At 40.4% G+C, this 15,676-nt stretch overlaps 1 protein-coding gene and 1 non-coding gene across 3 annotated transcripts in view; one reads left to right on the top strand and one right to left on the bottom strand.

Annotated features, from left to right (window-relative positions):
- Positions 1-15,676, bottom strand: part of wnt5b (wingless-type MMTV integration site family, member 5b) — a 77,536-nt gene that overhangs the window by 38,681 nt on the left and 23,179 nt on the right. The window lies entirely within an intron of this gene.
- trnak-cuu (transfer RNA lysine (anticodon CUU)) lies at positions 15,166-15,238 on the top strand. Its single transcript has one exon. It is a non-coding gene; the product is annotated as a tRNA-Lys (tRNA).

Genomic DNA, 15,676 nt, shown 5'->3' with positions numbered 1-15,676 from the left:
AGTACCATCAAGTATAATCTATGATTGTTTGTTTCTGTGACAGTCAAAATCCAAATATGTTCAAATTTATATATATAGAACAAAGAAAAACTGAAAATTCTCACATTTGAGGAGCTGGAACCAGTGAACATCAAGCATTTCTACTTGGTAAATGACTGAAACGATTCATCACTTATCCAAACGTAATTGTTTCGGCACTACTTTGGTGTATTTTTCAGCATCTAGACTAGAGAACCCATCACTCATTAGCTCCTTTGGGTGTTCAACTGTTTATTAATTTATCACATACTGTTATCAGGTCATTTACTGCTGTAGGCCCTTTGCTCATTAGGCAACAAATGCATATATTAATACATTTTCTATCTCTTACGCTAGTATTATGGCTATATTAGTCATTATATTTGCTATTATGAGATCCTACAGTTTTGCGTTAAGAAATCATCATGTTGTTGCATATTATACACTTAGCATTACCCATTCTTGGCAGTTTTCCTTGATCAATGAAGATTGGAAAAGAAATCAACACACTAAATCTTTAATCTGAATACATACACTTCATTCCCAATCAAACCATGGACATTGTTGCTGAATTTTTTATAAAAGCCTCAGCAATTACAATGGGAGACTGAGAATTATGCAGCATGTGATGTTGACTTCTGCTCCATATTCCTGCTTCATTCGACAATACCCAGCGGAGAAAGAAAGAGGAGAGGACAGACAGGGAGAGAGAGAAAGAGAGAGGGGGATGACATGTGGGTTCATTTTGGGTTTCTTTGTCTCGATGCGAAACCAACGTGAAGCTCTGACAGAAATGTGACAGATACCTGCAATGTCAAAAACCGGCAGGCTCGCACACATTCTAATTTGTCAGGTGAGATAGTGTTTTGGTAGCGTGGGAGGTGTGGTGCGCTCGCGTGTGCATCGTGTCTGTGCACGTGTGATTGAAAGTGTACGTGCATAATGCATGTGCATAGACACTCAGTTGTGTCTTTGCCTCTCTGCCGGCTCTCTGTACCTTCCTGTCAGTTCAGCTTGTCATTCAGGCATCAATGAAGAGAAACTTTTTCTTTCTCTTTACTTTGTTTAAAATTTGTCATGCTTTTCTCAAACAGGGGAAATGGGCAGAAAGGGAGACAGAAAACTGCAGCAACAGTCGAGCAAGGTTTTTATCACATGTTTGACAGGAAACGTTGTGCATTGGAACAGAGAGATTTCACCACGTTAACAAGGATGATTTTTCCGAGCTTTTTTTGGGTAGATGTTAGGCGTGTTTGGAGGGCAACAGCGAGGAGGAAAGACAAGAAGCAGGTGGAAGGAAAATGTGATAAGAGATTGAAGTTGTATTCCTGACTAAACCTTTACTATTGGACTATTTAAACAACAAATGATGTTCATCTTTTTCACATCTTTCATTTTGAAAGGAAATTATTTGACGATGAGGATCAATCATAACCTGAGATAAGCTATGGGCCACTAGCTGGAAACTTTGAGATATAATATATAGAGATATATATAAAAAAAGGTGTCTTGTATCATGGTATGTAGACTATACAGGGCTATGACATATTTCAGTTGTATCATGGTATGTAGACTATACAGGGCTATGACATATTTCAGTTGGTTGTGCATTTGCACCATGAATATTGACAGCATATCTCCCAACGCAGGCTCTCAACTGCTGCCATGGAAACAGTCATACAAAAAATTAGGAAATTACAAATTTCAGTTCGACTTTAAATTGGAATGTCATTTGAGAACAATGTGCAACATAATTTGCCAGGATTTTTATTAGGTTTTCATGTAAATATTTGAATAATCTTTGGTTCTCTTGGAGGGCCAAAAATATCAGCAGAAAACCAAATCAGATTATTATTGGGCTGAAAAAGCGACATGACCAAGCTTGTACCTAAGCAACATTTCCTACACACATTTAAGCCTCATGGTGAACAAAATGAAGCTTGAAGTGATTCAAGCACAAGGGAATTTATAGAAATTAGAGCCCAAACAGGTCTGAACTTGTTTGCACCTGCACTGAATTTGATTGAGCCGAGAGTCAGGTCATTTCCAGTTCAATTCAATTAACCCAGGAAGTGGACATGCAAACCATAAGAAAATCCCCATCAAAAGGTTATTTAATATTCAATCTATAAAGGCATTATTGAGACAGAGTAGAGGTCTTATCTCCCAGTAAATGAATTACAGTTTCAATTTGCATGTTGAGTGAATTGAACTGAAAGTGCTTTAGACCTAGAGCGTCCACCAGAGCTGTGGTGTGCCTGCTGATTACCTGGCTGCCAATTCAGGATTTGGCAAAAGCTAGATTCACACAGTGTAGATATAAGATGTCTATGGCACAGGGTCGAGGTGACAGATCTATAAAATGAGAAAATATTCTTACAGTTTGCATTAATCCCATTTTATTGCTGGAGCTATGAAAAGTCACGGTATCACCAAATGACTACAATTCTTCCAAGAGGAACATGAATGTGTGAATTTTATGGCAACCCAGTCCATCCGATAGCCATTGAGATATTTCAGGTGACATGTATGGAAGCAACAAAAGGCTGTAAGGTTTTTAATCTCCTTACTGATTGGAATATGTATAGCATATTTTACTACTTTAAATCATCTGAATTCATCTAGTTATAACTCCCCATTTTCACATCCCCATTAATTGTTGTGGCATTTCAAAAACATGATCATATTTCAATAAATTTTTTTAATGGTTCACAAACTCAGATCAAAGGTCACAAACTAGTGCTATCAGGTTAATCTCTGTCAGTTGATCCAAGAAAAAAACGATAATTTAATTTTCTTAATTGGAAAGAATCATGAAACTGGAAAGAGAAAAAGAAACCTCTACAATGGTTTAGAAATTTTCCAAACTTAAACTGACCTGGAAATCTCAAAGACGGAAAGTCAAACAACGTAAACTGAGAGCTGTTAGAGCTGCTGTGACCTGCACGCCGCCATCAGTATTTATTTTTTATGTTTTGTATGTCCGTATATATATATCCCCTTTTTTCTTTTTCTTTGCACAGACTTGTTGAAGCCACAGCTCCTTCATTTAATTTATATGTGTAGCTGCATGTTGTGTTAACTGACAATAAAGTTGAATTAAATTAAAACGATGTAACCTCGGACAGATGGTTTTGAAAATAAAATTCAAATCATTATGACATTTCTTTGCTTCCTTACATGTGTTTTAATTTCCATCAAGCATTTTGAGTGTGCAGTATACATTAAATTCAGCGCGTGTGTTGAAGGCTGCACGCAGATGTGTGCCAGCAGCTAAAGTTTCCTCACTGTGGAGTGGCGCACACCTCATCTTTCCACTGCTGCTTCGACAGATGTGATCGGACTTGAGAAAACCTGCAGTACCGGGATTGTTTGCTACTTGAACACAGCGTGTCTCTAATACTGAGTCGAGTGAGTCATGGTTGGAAAGTCAGACCTGATTTTTATTTTGTCTCAGAGAAAGACAGAGAAGCGTGAAGTAACAACCAGCCAACAAACCAACAAAATAACCCTGATTGTGGATACAGAGGGAAGAAGAGGCAAAGGAGCAAGAAAATGAGGTAGTGACATACAGCATATGATTGCAGCCTTAACGGAGTGAAAGAGAAAAGAGTGAAATAATGAGTGTTTTAAAAAAACAACAACAGACAAATATAGAGAGGCATGGAGAAAGAGATGTGGGAGGCGGAGTGAAAGAAGATAAAGAGTGAACCTGAGGATGGAATACAAAGAGGGGTTGTGTGTGTATGTGTCTGTGTGCACCAGGTGTGTATCTGCCGTCCCCAAGGTCCTTCTAGCTGTCTTCTCCTATTGATTAGTTCATATTGATCTGGCCTGGCACATATACTCTGACACACACAAACGCAAGCATGGCTGACTTGATTTAGCCGGGCTTTGACACAGGGGGACATGAGGGTACATTGTTAACACATATGAAAGCGTGCACACACACTCGCACACACAAACCTCCTATCATTTCACCTCTTAAAATGACCATCTTCCCTCTGACTCACACGCACACACACACACGCACACACTTGTCAAACAGAAAACACTCATTCTGCCTATTTGCTCATGTGCATTGGCTGTCTGGCAAACAGCAGCAGAGACAATGGGAGTGGATGAGACAGACTGAAAACTCTGTGTCATCATACAAACCTGATGAACCAGCTGACATATGTTACAGTTTTAGATGTTACACAGATCAGTTCAGCTAGGAAGAAGCTAACCCTAAATTTAACGTGGCTTTAATCAATATTTTTATATTAACAATCGATCACATGACTACTTTTATGTGAAAGGTGATCTCTTGAAAATCTACAGAGAATTATCACGCAACTGCAGCTCCCCTATGAGCTTTAAATGCACCATTAGTATCCACACTAGCTCATCACAGCCTGCTACTTCACTGTTTTCTCTCTCTCTCTCATATGTGGTGTTGCCACTGTATCGTGTTTTTCTTACCAGATGCTTTCTAAATTTTGTTTTACACTCTAGCTCCCTCTCGTACCCTCTGAGTGTAGGCGAGATTCTTTGTTGTGACATCAACAATGGAGGATGTCCTTTCCTTTTGAGATCTTTTCATCAGCAACCAAACAGAGGGATGTCTGCACTTCATCATTTGACCATGTCGTGGTTTTGCAGGATGTCATTTCTTGATGTCTGTATCGTGCAAGTGATGATTCTATTGTCTTCGGTGGTAGCCCAGACACGTTGAACGAACTGCATATCCAAACCGCTTTGCAAATTCAAAAAACACAAGTGCATCAACAACAAAAAAACACGAATGCAAAAGCCACAGCAACAACGACAGCAGTTGTGTTGTGACTTTTGGATTTCTGTTTTCTGTTAATGTGTCATTGTTTTGTTTTTTTTGTGGAAATTTGCAAAGCGTAGATGTGCAGTTTGTTTGACAAGGTGGGCCACCATGGTCTGCAGTGTTTTCACCAATAACCAGATAGCCTACTATTCATAAGTTTTTACAATAAACACATATAGTTAGCAACTAGGTTGTGAGTCTCTTGCAGCTAAATAGCCAGATATTTTCCTCAGGTGTGGGTAGAGACCAAAAACAGAGCTAAAAGGAGAACTTTAATAAGGTTGCCAAGAACTCAACTCCAAATGAGTGCTAATGGTGCTCTGTGTCTGCTAGATGTCTAAATGTGCATCTGTTTGGTAACAACTTACCCATATCAACTAAATAGACAATAAAATCTGTGGTTATTACATGTTTCATTTCATCACTCAGCATTTTAGCCAAAGTTTTGTGCTGCGTGATGTTCTAAAGCTGCTTTTGCCAAAATCTTTTAGGTCACGAAACATTTTCAGCATGAGAGAAACAAACATTAGCTGTCAACTACAGACAATTGTAGTAAGAGCAGCCTAAAGGCATCAGCACAAAAGTAGCAGGTTTGTGATTGGAGGGTCAGTGGTGCAAATCCCCAGACTGGCTTGGAAAGTGCAGGTGAGGTGAATGAGTCACTCCTCCTTCACTTAAAAGGAGAAAAGAAAGAAATACGTGCAGTCAAGTCAAGGTGCCCTTGAGCAAGACACCTCACCTCCAACTGCTCCTGTGCTGCTCAGCAGCAGCTGCAGACGAAGACTGTGTTTGTTCAGGGCAACTCCCACTGTGACTGCACAGAGCTGTGTGAAGGTGAAGCGGGGTGAGGCTGATGTATATATTTGTGTATGCTCTTTGTTTACAATGATGAGAAGGGCGGGAAATAATGTGGAATACGTGAAATTACCATTAAAACAATGGAGACACTGCATGCTCATCAACAGCCCTCTAATAAGGAGGTTTTACCTGTCGTGACCAGAATGATGCAAGATGGGACCCATTGGCAGGCGTCCTGACACATATCAATATGTATACGCACATTTATATACACCACACACAGATACAGTCTCACATCTTTTTTTTTACTTGTCCTTCATCCAGGCTCTGAGCTAGACTTCCTTTTTCCCCCTTTGTCTCTGAATCAGAAGAAACGTCACTGTCTGTCTCTGCCTTTAGTCTTTTGTGTGCATGCAGACACACACGCACACACACAAATACAGTACGTGCACAGACACACAAACACCTGCACCCACATACACACACACACACACACAGACTGCCTTCTGCTGCTGTGATGGCTCCGAGCTGTCAAAACATCCTTGCTTTCTCTCCTCTCTCTCACCAAAGCAGCCTGACTGAGCTTGTCTATGCAGGTTCACAGAGACTGTTGTCTATCCGCCCTCTTTCTTTCTTTCTTTCTTTCTTTCTTTCTTTCTTTCTTTCTTTCCTTTTCGTTCCTTTTCCCTACACAGGGATCTGCATATACATTAAAAAATGTACATGGGTGCTGTTCCAGTGTTCTATCATTCAAATGTGCTATTATACATCATGTATAATAGTTTATACAGGCTTTAGTGTCCACACTAATCTGCAAATGAATGCAGATATCAGTTATCTAGGCTACACTGAAACATTGGCCATTGCCCAGAGAGGCTGAATCATCGTCAGATGATAGCTGATAGGGCCTGAGATTGTGTCCACACCGAAGCAGGTAAATAAAAAAATAAAAATGCAGCTTACATGTGAAATAAACTTGTTGGGTGGACAAAAGATTGACTGCCTACGTGGACATGTTCACATATATGCAGTGAGCACACGTATGGTCCACCCGTTTAGTCCACTCGGTCATAAACCTCCACTTTGGATCCTTGCAGACATGGGTAGATGATAAAATCTGCACCCAAATATGCAAGTCCGACAATGCAATGCTGTTTACAAGTCACAACAAGCATTTTCAGGTTGTTTTTGAAAACCTGTCCATCTACACTGAAGCAGCAAAACTGTCCCATCATGTTCTCCACCTGTATTGTGCTTCAATATAGTTAAACTCAAAGTGTAGTTGTTCTTTTTGACATATTTAATGATTTTATGGCAGCTCATAGATGCTACCACACACATTAATAACACCTGTGTTGTTTGATTGGCTAAGAAAACACAAACTCATCCCATCAAATATAAGACAGACAATACATTTGCTGCACCCAAACTATATAACACATCCAATTCTAGCAGGTCCAGTAGTCTACAGCTAATGTAGAGTACACTGTTGCATTTGTCCTATATACAGCTTTCTGGGGAAAAAACATTTTCTCCTCCTTATCTACTGGTCCGTTTGCTGTATATTTGCCTCTCCTCCTTTTACACTCTCTTTTTTCCTCCCTTTTCCTCCTCCACACACACAGACACACACACAGAGTGCTGTGTGTTTGGCCTGCAGGGCGTGCACAGCGGGGAGGAATCAACCGTATGGCAGACATGAGGACTGAGCCAAATCTGGCTCGTACACATGGTGTGTGGCCATGCTGCCCTGTGTGTGCATGTGTGTCGCTGAAGGCAGCCTGCACTTAAATATATATCAGGGGCAGTGGTTGCCTAAAGGTGAAAGTTGTGCGGTTTTCACTGGAAGGCTGCCAAATGAATGAATGAAAACCACTCTCCATTACCTCGCCAGCTACCGTCACCGTGCCCTTGAGCAAGGCTCTTAAGCTGCGCACCAGAAATGGTGATAAAAAACCCTCATTGCACAGAAAACTCTGTGCTACACATCTATGGCAAGTACAGTAGGTCAAAGTCTGACTTAGGAAGTCAATCTGTAAACGGTGTTGGATGTTTAAAGCTGGCTAGTTTAGTTTACGCTTGTTTTCTCTTGGTGGTTTATTTTAAGCATGTATGATACAAGCATGGGGTCTAAATTCAAACAAACTCGAAATATTCTTAAAAATTGGGCTTAATTATTGTTAAGTTAAATACGTTTCTGCATTTTTATGTCTATAACGTCTATGTTGTGTATTTCAATATACTGTGTATGTGACCATGACGAGTGTGCATGTGCATGCAATGTCGAAACATCTCTCATGTCAGTGAAAACAGGAGCAGCGTGCGTTCATGCATGCGTATCCATGTCCGTGTCATCGTACGCTGCCTGCATGAAAATATGCATGTCATTTAATTGTACACACATGCATGTGTACGTTGTGTTTGCTGCCCGCATACAAACACACACATTAAGTGCATGTGTGTGAGAGCGTCTTGGCTTGTGGTGGTTTTGTTAGTGCATGAAAATCATTTATTCATGTGTGTTTTGCATGCATGCTCTGATACATACTCTTTGCTTCTGTGTGTAGCTAAATGTTAAGCTATCATGTCTGTATTTTTTAATACTAAATTGTTTATGTTCCCCCTTTATACCTCTCCAACCCTCTTTTTTACCCCCCTCTCCTCTCTCCAACTCCCCTTAATATCTGTGTCCCTTCATCTTTTTCCTCTCACGACTCCTGTTTTGCGTAGAGATTAACCCACTGCGCAGCATTTCTCACTCTGTGTGTGTCTGTGTGCGAAGGAGGGTTTTTAAAAATGCATATATTCTATAAGAGGGAGGAGGAAACAGAGCGTGGTGAAAAGAAAAATACAGCCTCTGTGTGTGTTGTGTCAGTTGAGTTGACATCTGATCTTGCTGAGTATGGTAAAGAAGAAAGTGCTGAAAGTACTCTGTGTGTGGGGGGATCCTATGTGTGTGTGTGTGTGTGTGTTTTGTGGCCTGTATGTGTCCTCATTTCTGTGTGGGTGGTAAGAGGAGGGAGTAAGGGAATAGGGTGTGTGTGAGTGCACTTAGTTTAAGTGTCAGCATGCCTTAGTTTGTGTGTGTGTGTGTGTGTGTGTGTGTGTGTGTGTGTGTGTGTGACAAGCAGAGAGAAAAGAGGGGGAGTCAGAGTGAAACAGAGGCTGAGAGATAGATGGCAGGGAGAGTGATGAGGGAGGGAAGAAGCCGAAGAGGAATGAAGGAGGGGGAAACAAGGAGAAATATTTGAGTGATTTTGGAATAAAGAGAGAAGAAAGGAAGTCAGCACAGAAAGAGAAGTCTGTTTTTCTTCTTATCTTTCTTCCTTATTCCTATTTATGTTTCAGTATTCTTCAGTACGACATAAATGTTATATGAACAGTGTATGTTATGAATGAATGTTAAATCAAACCTCCCTTTTCTTGATTCTCAGTGTCCTTGTGTGTATTTTATGTTTCGTGTTTTGTGTCCTTGGTGTATGGTTACATCAATAGGCAAGTGTCTCCCTGAAGGAAATCTATCAATATTTCATTCCATAACTGCTGAAAATGCAAGATCGACAAGCCAGAAAAAAGTCGAGGGGAGAGGAGCTCGGCTGTAACCAGAAAGTCATAACAACTGAATACAGATCCAAAAGCAGGGCGGGAGACGGAGCAGGTGTACTGAAACTGACTTTACTTTGTCAAAGGGCAAGTTTACAGACATCGGATTCGTAGGGGTAAGGCAGGCAAGAGTCAGAAGGTTGACAATGGGTCAATCCGAACAGGTAACAGCAGAACTAAGGCACAAACTCTAAGGTAATTATAGCAACCTATGACCTGTTTCCACCCCAGAAACTTTTCCAGGAGCCCCTTTTTAGGGAACTCAGAAACTATATCTTAATTTTGGAATCAAGCACCAGTTTCAGGTTTCTGGGTTGTACTTTATGCACCATAAAAAGTTCTTGCTAAAATAATCAAGGAACTCTTGGAGTGGGGTTTTAAGTACTGGCCTTTGCTGACTGGTCAAACACAAGACTGAATCAGAAGATTAGCCAAAAACAAAAGACATGATCAGACAATATCTAATTTAGAGACACACATCTTGATGATTTTCTTGCATCTCTCTTTCTACCTTTGCGTCTTTTCTCTTCATCATCCATTAAAACATCACAGAGGCACATCACATTGTGTCTCAAACAAAGTTGTCACTACCAATCCATTTTAGCCTAATTTGCCTAATCCTCACAGTCCCTCAGATGTGGTGGTAAAGCAGAAATGGGATGTTCTGTGGGTTCTATGGGCTCAGCCAATAGATGACTCCTCAGTATGCTTCATATTAAGTGTTTGTCAGGTTGTTTGACAGTATCTGAAACTCCCTCCACCCACTTTTTTTCCTGACAGCAGACCCAGAGATGTCTGACAACACATCATAGTTTGTTCTAAGAATACTTAAACCTTAAAGCTGTATATATGCTTGATGCAAAAGGATTGGAGTTACAGGTATTTCACCATATCCCACTGCAATGGATTTCCAGTGGAGATGGCTTTTCTAGATGTTACTGAAAATGTAAAGACCAGTGAGTTTTTAAGTTCTTCAACTTCCTTCAGATATCCTTAACGTGAAGGAGAAACACAAGCAACGAAAGCAGACCAATCACAGTTCTCATGCTCTATGTCATAGCCTACAATGAAAGGCTATGTAGCTACACTGCAACTTTTGTGTCACTATTTTGCAGCTCAGAAAGTGAGCCAGACACAGATGGAGAAGGTGGGTCCATGAAATAAAACAAGCCAGAATACAACAGAGATTATCATAGTTTAGTCAATGAACTAATTTTTAGTGACATTTCAGGCTGACTGTGAAGGGGTTTGATCGGTCCGATTGGCCACCGCAGCGCCACGTCAAGTTGCATTTCTCCAAAAGTTGAATCTGGTTCAGCTTCTCCTTCGGTGTGTTTTTTTTTTGGCGCCCCAAAATGCACTATCCCGACTCAAAGGAATGGGAAAACCGCAGCCCCAGATTTGAAGATGAGATGAAGATGGGGAGGACGAACCAGTGGCTGTCCCACCTACACAAATTGTTGGTCTATGATTACCTATTAATCAGATAATACAGGTCATTTCTCTGCTGAGTTACGCTGGATGCAGTTGTTATTCCTCTCTATATTCTTAACTAAAAAGGGAAGACATGAAAGACACAGGGAGCTCTGTGTTAACGAGGTTAATACATCTACTGACATAGGACTTCAATTAAAGCTCAGACACACACACACACACACACGGCCACCGTGCAGACAAGCCTATTGATTTTTGTGGTAACACTGTCCTGTCACCACATACAGTGCTAGTCTACCTCTGTGACCTCCCCTCCCTCACCCACCTCCTCTCCTCTTTTCTCCTCCCATACATGTGTAAATGTGACACTTGACACCTCTCACCTGCCCCTCACCTCTCTGCTCCCCTTTTCTTACCAGCTCTCATTACTATCTCTACTTCCCTTTATCCTACTGCTCATACCTTCCTTCCTTATTCTCTTCCTTCGATGCTCATTTCAGCTCCACCTCCTCCTCTTTCCCTTCCATGCACCATTTTCCTTTTTTCTCTTAAACATATTGTTGTCAAGATGAGAGAGACGGTGATTGGAGACACAGGAGGGTGGGCTTTAGTTTTACCAGTGCTCCACACATTAAAAAAAAAGCCACATATAACACAGCAGCAGCTACATACGCAGATAAAAAAGAACAAATAAGAGTGTCTCACAAATCCCCCAGAGAGTGAAGTAGAGGAAGAAACAGAGATTTCCTGCTGTGTTTAGAAGCTTTGGCAATACTACTCAACAGTCATGCCAATACATGAACAGAAAAGAACAAGAGAGGAAGAAAAGAGGGAAATACAGATATGAAGAGGAACAAAAGGAGAGAGAACACAATAAAAAATAACAAAGAAAATGGCTAAAAAAATACAAATACAATATATTCCAAAAATCTTAATTACAACCAAGATTAGGTTTACTGGATTATGTCTTAATATAGTCTAAAATCACCAGTAAATGGGGAAAGTACAGAGTTTGCACACTATATGTTTCAGTACATGTAACCTGAAGAGGTAAAGCTATATAGTAATTCACAAGGAATACATACAAGAGTAAAAACCATAAAAGACAACAACAAAAAAACTACTGGTGTGGTCTTGACCACCACATAGTACATTATATACATTTGCATTCTTTGCAACTGACTTCTAATTCACTTCTAATCTAATTCTGCAAGTCAAGCTTTATGCAGATGACACATCTTTGTATGTCCACAATGCTAGACAGCCGTTCAAGCTTTCTATTTATTGTTTCTATGATTTAATGAAGTCACTGAATTAATAATATTTAATGTAGATTTCAAAGACCCTATCCACATAGAGCCTACACATGCCTGTGTGCACTGTAGCACCACATCTCTACATATATTGCTTTGGAAATAGTGAAAGAACAAGAGTGAGAGAGCAAACAGAGAAATATAAATGTTGCTATATTGATATGTTGTACATGAAGAGGGCTAAGATTGAATGTGTAGGAAGAGATATCAAGCAACAACACACACTCTTTTTACATATGTTAGTACCGACCACCCATATAGAACACACACACACACACACACACACACACACACACACACACACACACACACACACACACACACACACACACACACTCCTGTCTCTGAAGCTATTCATATTTAAAGAGTGGGTCTTTTAAGTGAACACAGCATGGAATAGAGGATCACAGCACACACAGAAAAGAAGGCAGACAGTGTGTCTCTGTAGGCAGGTATTCACTCAAAAAGCTTAACCCTGGTCACATTGCAGCTTTACTTACAACAGTAAGCAGTTAGTTTTACATGATCATTTCATACCAAAATAAATACAAAAACCAAGAATATTGACTATAATATGTGTGTGTTATTGTTTGTACGGGTCAAACTTTACATACATCAACACTTGTTCCTGTTCTGCTGTTGATCAGTGCTGCTTGCTAAAAGTAAATCATTACTGACTGAGATTTCAAGATTTAGATTTCAGTCTGGCTACATGCTTAAAATAAAAAATGTGAATCTAAGAATGAATCGTGCTCTTCAGTAATGACGCTTCTCACTGTAGTTTACATTTGTGTGGATGAATGATGTGAATAAATGATTCAAACAATCAGTCTTATTAATATCTGTAACAGATCTGAGGGCCTGGTGAAAAAGTCACTTAGCACATCTGGATCTGTTGAGTGTCCACAGAGGAGGAGTTAAAGTGAGGGAGCGGGGGAGGGAAGGAGGGAATAAATTAGAGGAGTGTTTTGCAGCGCCTAAGGTCTCCAGGATCCCTCACCCTGCCAACTCCTCCTCCTCCAACTCTCTCCTTCTCTCCTTTCCTCTCTCCAGTGAGAGGAAAACTCCTCCATTCCCTGCATTCCTGTCACATTCCAGCTCTGGGTTTACCTTCTTTACCTCCTCTCTCTCTACATCAACATCACCTCCTCCACCACCTCCTCTTTCGCCCATGGCTGTCTGTCTGCTTGTCTCCACTTCTTTCCCTCTATCCTGTCTTCTCTTCCCTCTCTCTCGCTCTCTCTCCCTCCATATCTCCCCTCCACCCCTCCCCCCTCTCCCTCCCTCCCTCCTCACTCACTCTTTCCCAGCATGCTCCAGTGGGCCAGTGGAGGCAGGGGGCTCGCCTGAACCCTCCACCCCCAGCAGGGGCCCTCCAGCTCAGCCTTGCTGGCTGGCAGGCTCCCTGGCACACCTCCAGCATGCACACACACACACACACACACACACACACAGCTCTTTTTCTTCTCGGCTTGCTTGCTGTCTCTTTTTGGCATCTTTCTATCAGCCTCTCTTGCCTTCAGTCTTTCTTCTTTTCTTTTTCCCTCCTCTCATTTATCTCTTATATCATCTCAAGTCTAAATTTAGTAATGTTAGATGTGCATCTCTGTTGTTCATCTTTGTCATTTTAGTGCTACAAGATTGTCCTCAAAGATGACAAGCGCTTTACTGTAAAAAAGAGTATTTTCCTCATAATTATTATTTTTTGTCTAATTTTTAACAATGTACACATCTAAAAAGTGAGAAAAGGGGGAGAAAAGGTGGTTGTAGCTACATGAATTCGCTCTAGCTCATGACACATCATATTCTATAAATACTTTTTTTGTGCAGGCATTATACAGGAAAAGCGGCAAGCTATAGTGTAACATTTCCATGTAAGACAGTCTGGGAATTTGCTAGCTCAGGACTTAGTAAGATTTCTGTAAATCTTTCATCATGACTCTTGTGGGAACAAAAACTAAAACTTCTCTACTACAGCATACAGATGCTCACAACATTTCTATTTTCAGGGGCCAGCAAGGTAACCTGATCACAAAGGGATTGAAATTTATAGGCAATAAAGAAGAAAAAAGAAGAAACCATTAAATATAAAGAAACATGTAGCATCAGGTGTTTGATCAATAAGTCACCAAATCTCACTACAACTGAAAACTATGTTTCACTGTAGTTTCTGATCATTAAAACACCAAATGAAGGAACGTATTTAGATAAAAAATAACCTTCCTCTCTCTAGTAGGGATGCAGAGATAAATGATAAGGACACTGAAACTGCTCTGTCTATGTTTACTGTTGATTTTCACTCGAATATATCACTAATCTGTATATGCAAATGTGTGAAATGATCCGTCACTTATGATATCAACATGTGTTTGTACAAAAAAATGAGGTCCATCTTCAATGTTGAAATGGGAGATTGTTGACACACACAAAGAAAAACATAAATCAGAAAGTAACTGTATGATTCACCGATATAATAACCAAAGAACTCTCTTTTGCCTTTTTTTTTTTTTGACAAATGTGCCAAAAAGATCACATGAAACATTGATGGGAGAGAGAGAGAGAGAGAAAGAGAGAGAGAGAGAGAGAGGCCCTCAGTAATTTGGTATTTCCTTTTTAGACAGGGGGGGAATGGTCACTGCCCTTGTTTTCAGTAGTGCACACGCACACACACATACACACAAATACACACAGCTCCTTTAATGACCCTTACATCCGGCCTTAGGCTCTCGGGCCCAAGAGAGAGAGAAAAGAGAAAAGAGATAGATAGATAGATAGATAGATAGATAGATAGATAGATAGATGTTGCCTGGCTAGCTCAGTCAGTAGAGCATGAGACTCTTAATCTCAGGGTTGGGCGTTGATGTTTTAGGGTTGAACACTTCAGATTAAACTCTGAAAGGATCCACACGAAACTACATAACTGCATCCAAACTAGACCACCAATACAATCCATCATTGCAACACTCGAGTCCAGAACTTTTAAATGATGACTTAACAGATCTAAGGATACATTCATTTGTGAGTCACGTTATACTAGAGGCCAGTTTCAAAGCCCATGTTAGGCTGGTGTTTTTGGGAAAAGGAAGCATAAAGTTTTGTGATACCAAATGATTGTTTTCATGATGGTACTGAACTATCCTAGATGATTTTGAATTCTGACCCATTTTCCTCTCTTGTCAAGCCCGGCTAGCTCAGTCGGTAGAGCATGAGACTCTTAATCTCAGGGTCGTGGGTTCGAGCCCCACGTTGGGCGAGGGAGCTTTTGTATAGCATGGTGAACATTCCTTCCTTCCGTTCCTGAGGTTGAACTCCCCCATGTGTTTCAGAGGGCCCCTTACTCAAAATATAATCATTAATGTGCTGCTACTTTGAAAGCTGACAGTGATCAGTAATACAGATGCATGTCATCGGTAATACAGATGCATAGTCATCACAGTTAGAAAACAAAACCTTTGTTACATGTTGTTATGTTGAAACAAGCGAGACATTGCTCATTATATTAAAAATATTTCTAATTTTAACCATGAGGTTTTATCAGGAGACTTATTAACAACTACACGATGGCTGAAGTTTAAAGGCATGAACGAAACAAACGAGAACAAGCTGATACCAAATATATGGTTTTTCATGTCAATCTATAAACCTGGAAACATATACTGTCTACTCTACACTAATGTTGTGAAGTCCTGAC

Source organism: Larimichthys crocea, chromosome XX (assembly GCF_000972845.2).
Source record: "Larimichthys crocea isolate SSNF chromosome XX, L_crocea_2.0, whole genome shotgun sequence".
In the NCBI taxonomy this organism is placed as follows: domain Eukaryota; kingdom Metazoa; phylum Chordata; class Actinopteri; family Sciaenidae; genus Larimichthys; species Larimichthys crocea.
The sequence above is the reverse complement of the archived record's forward strand: the minus strand, read 5'-3'. Positions and strand labels throughout refer to the sequence as shown.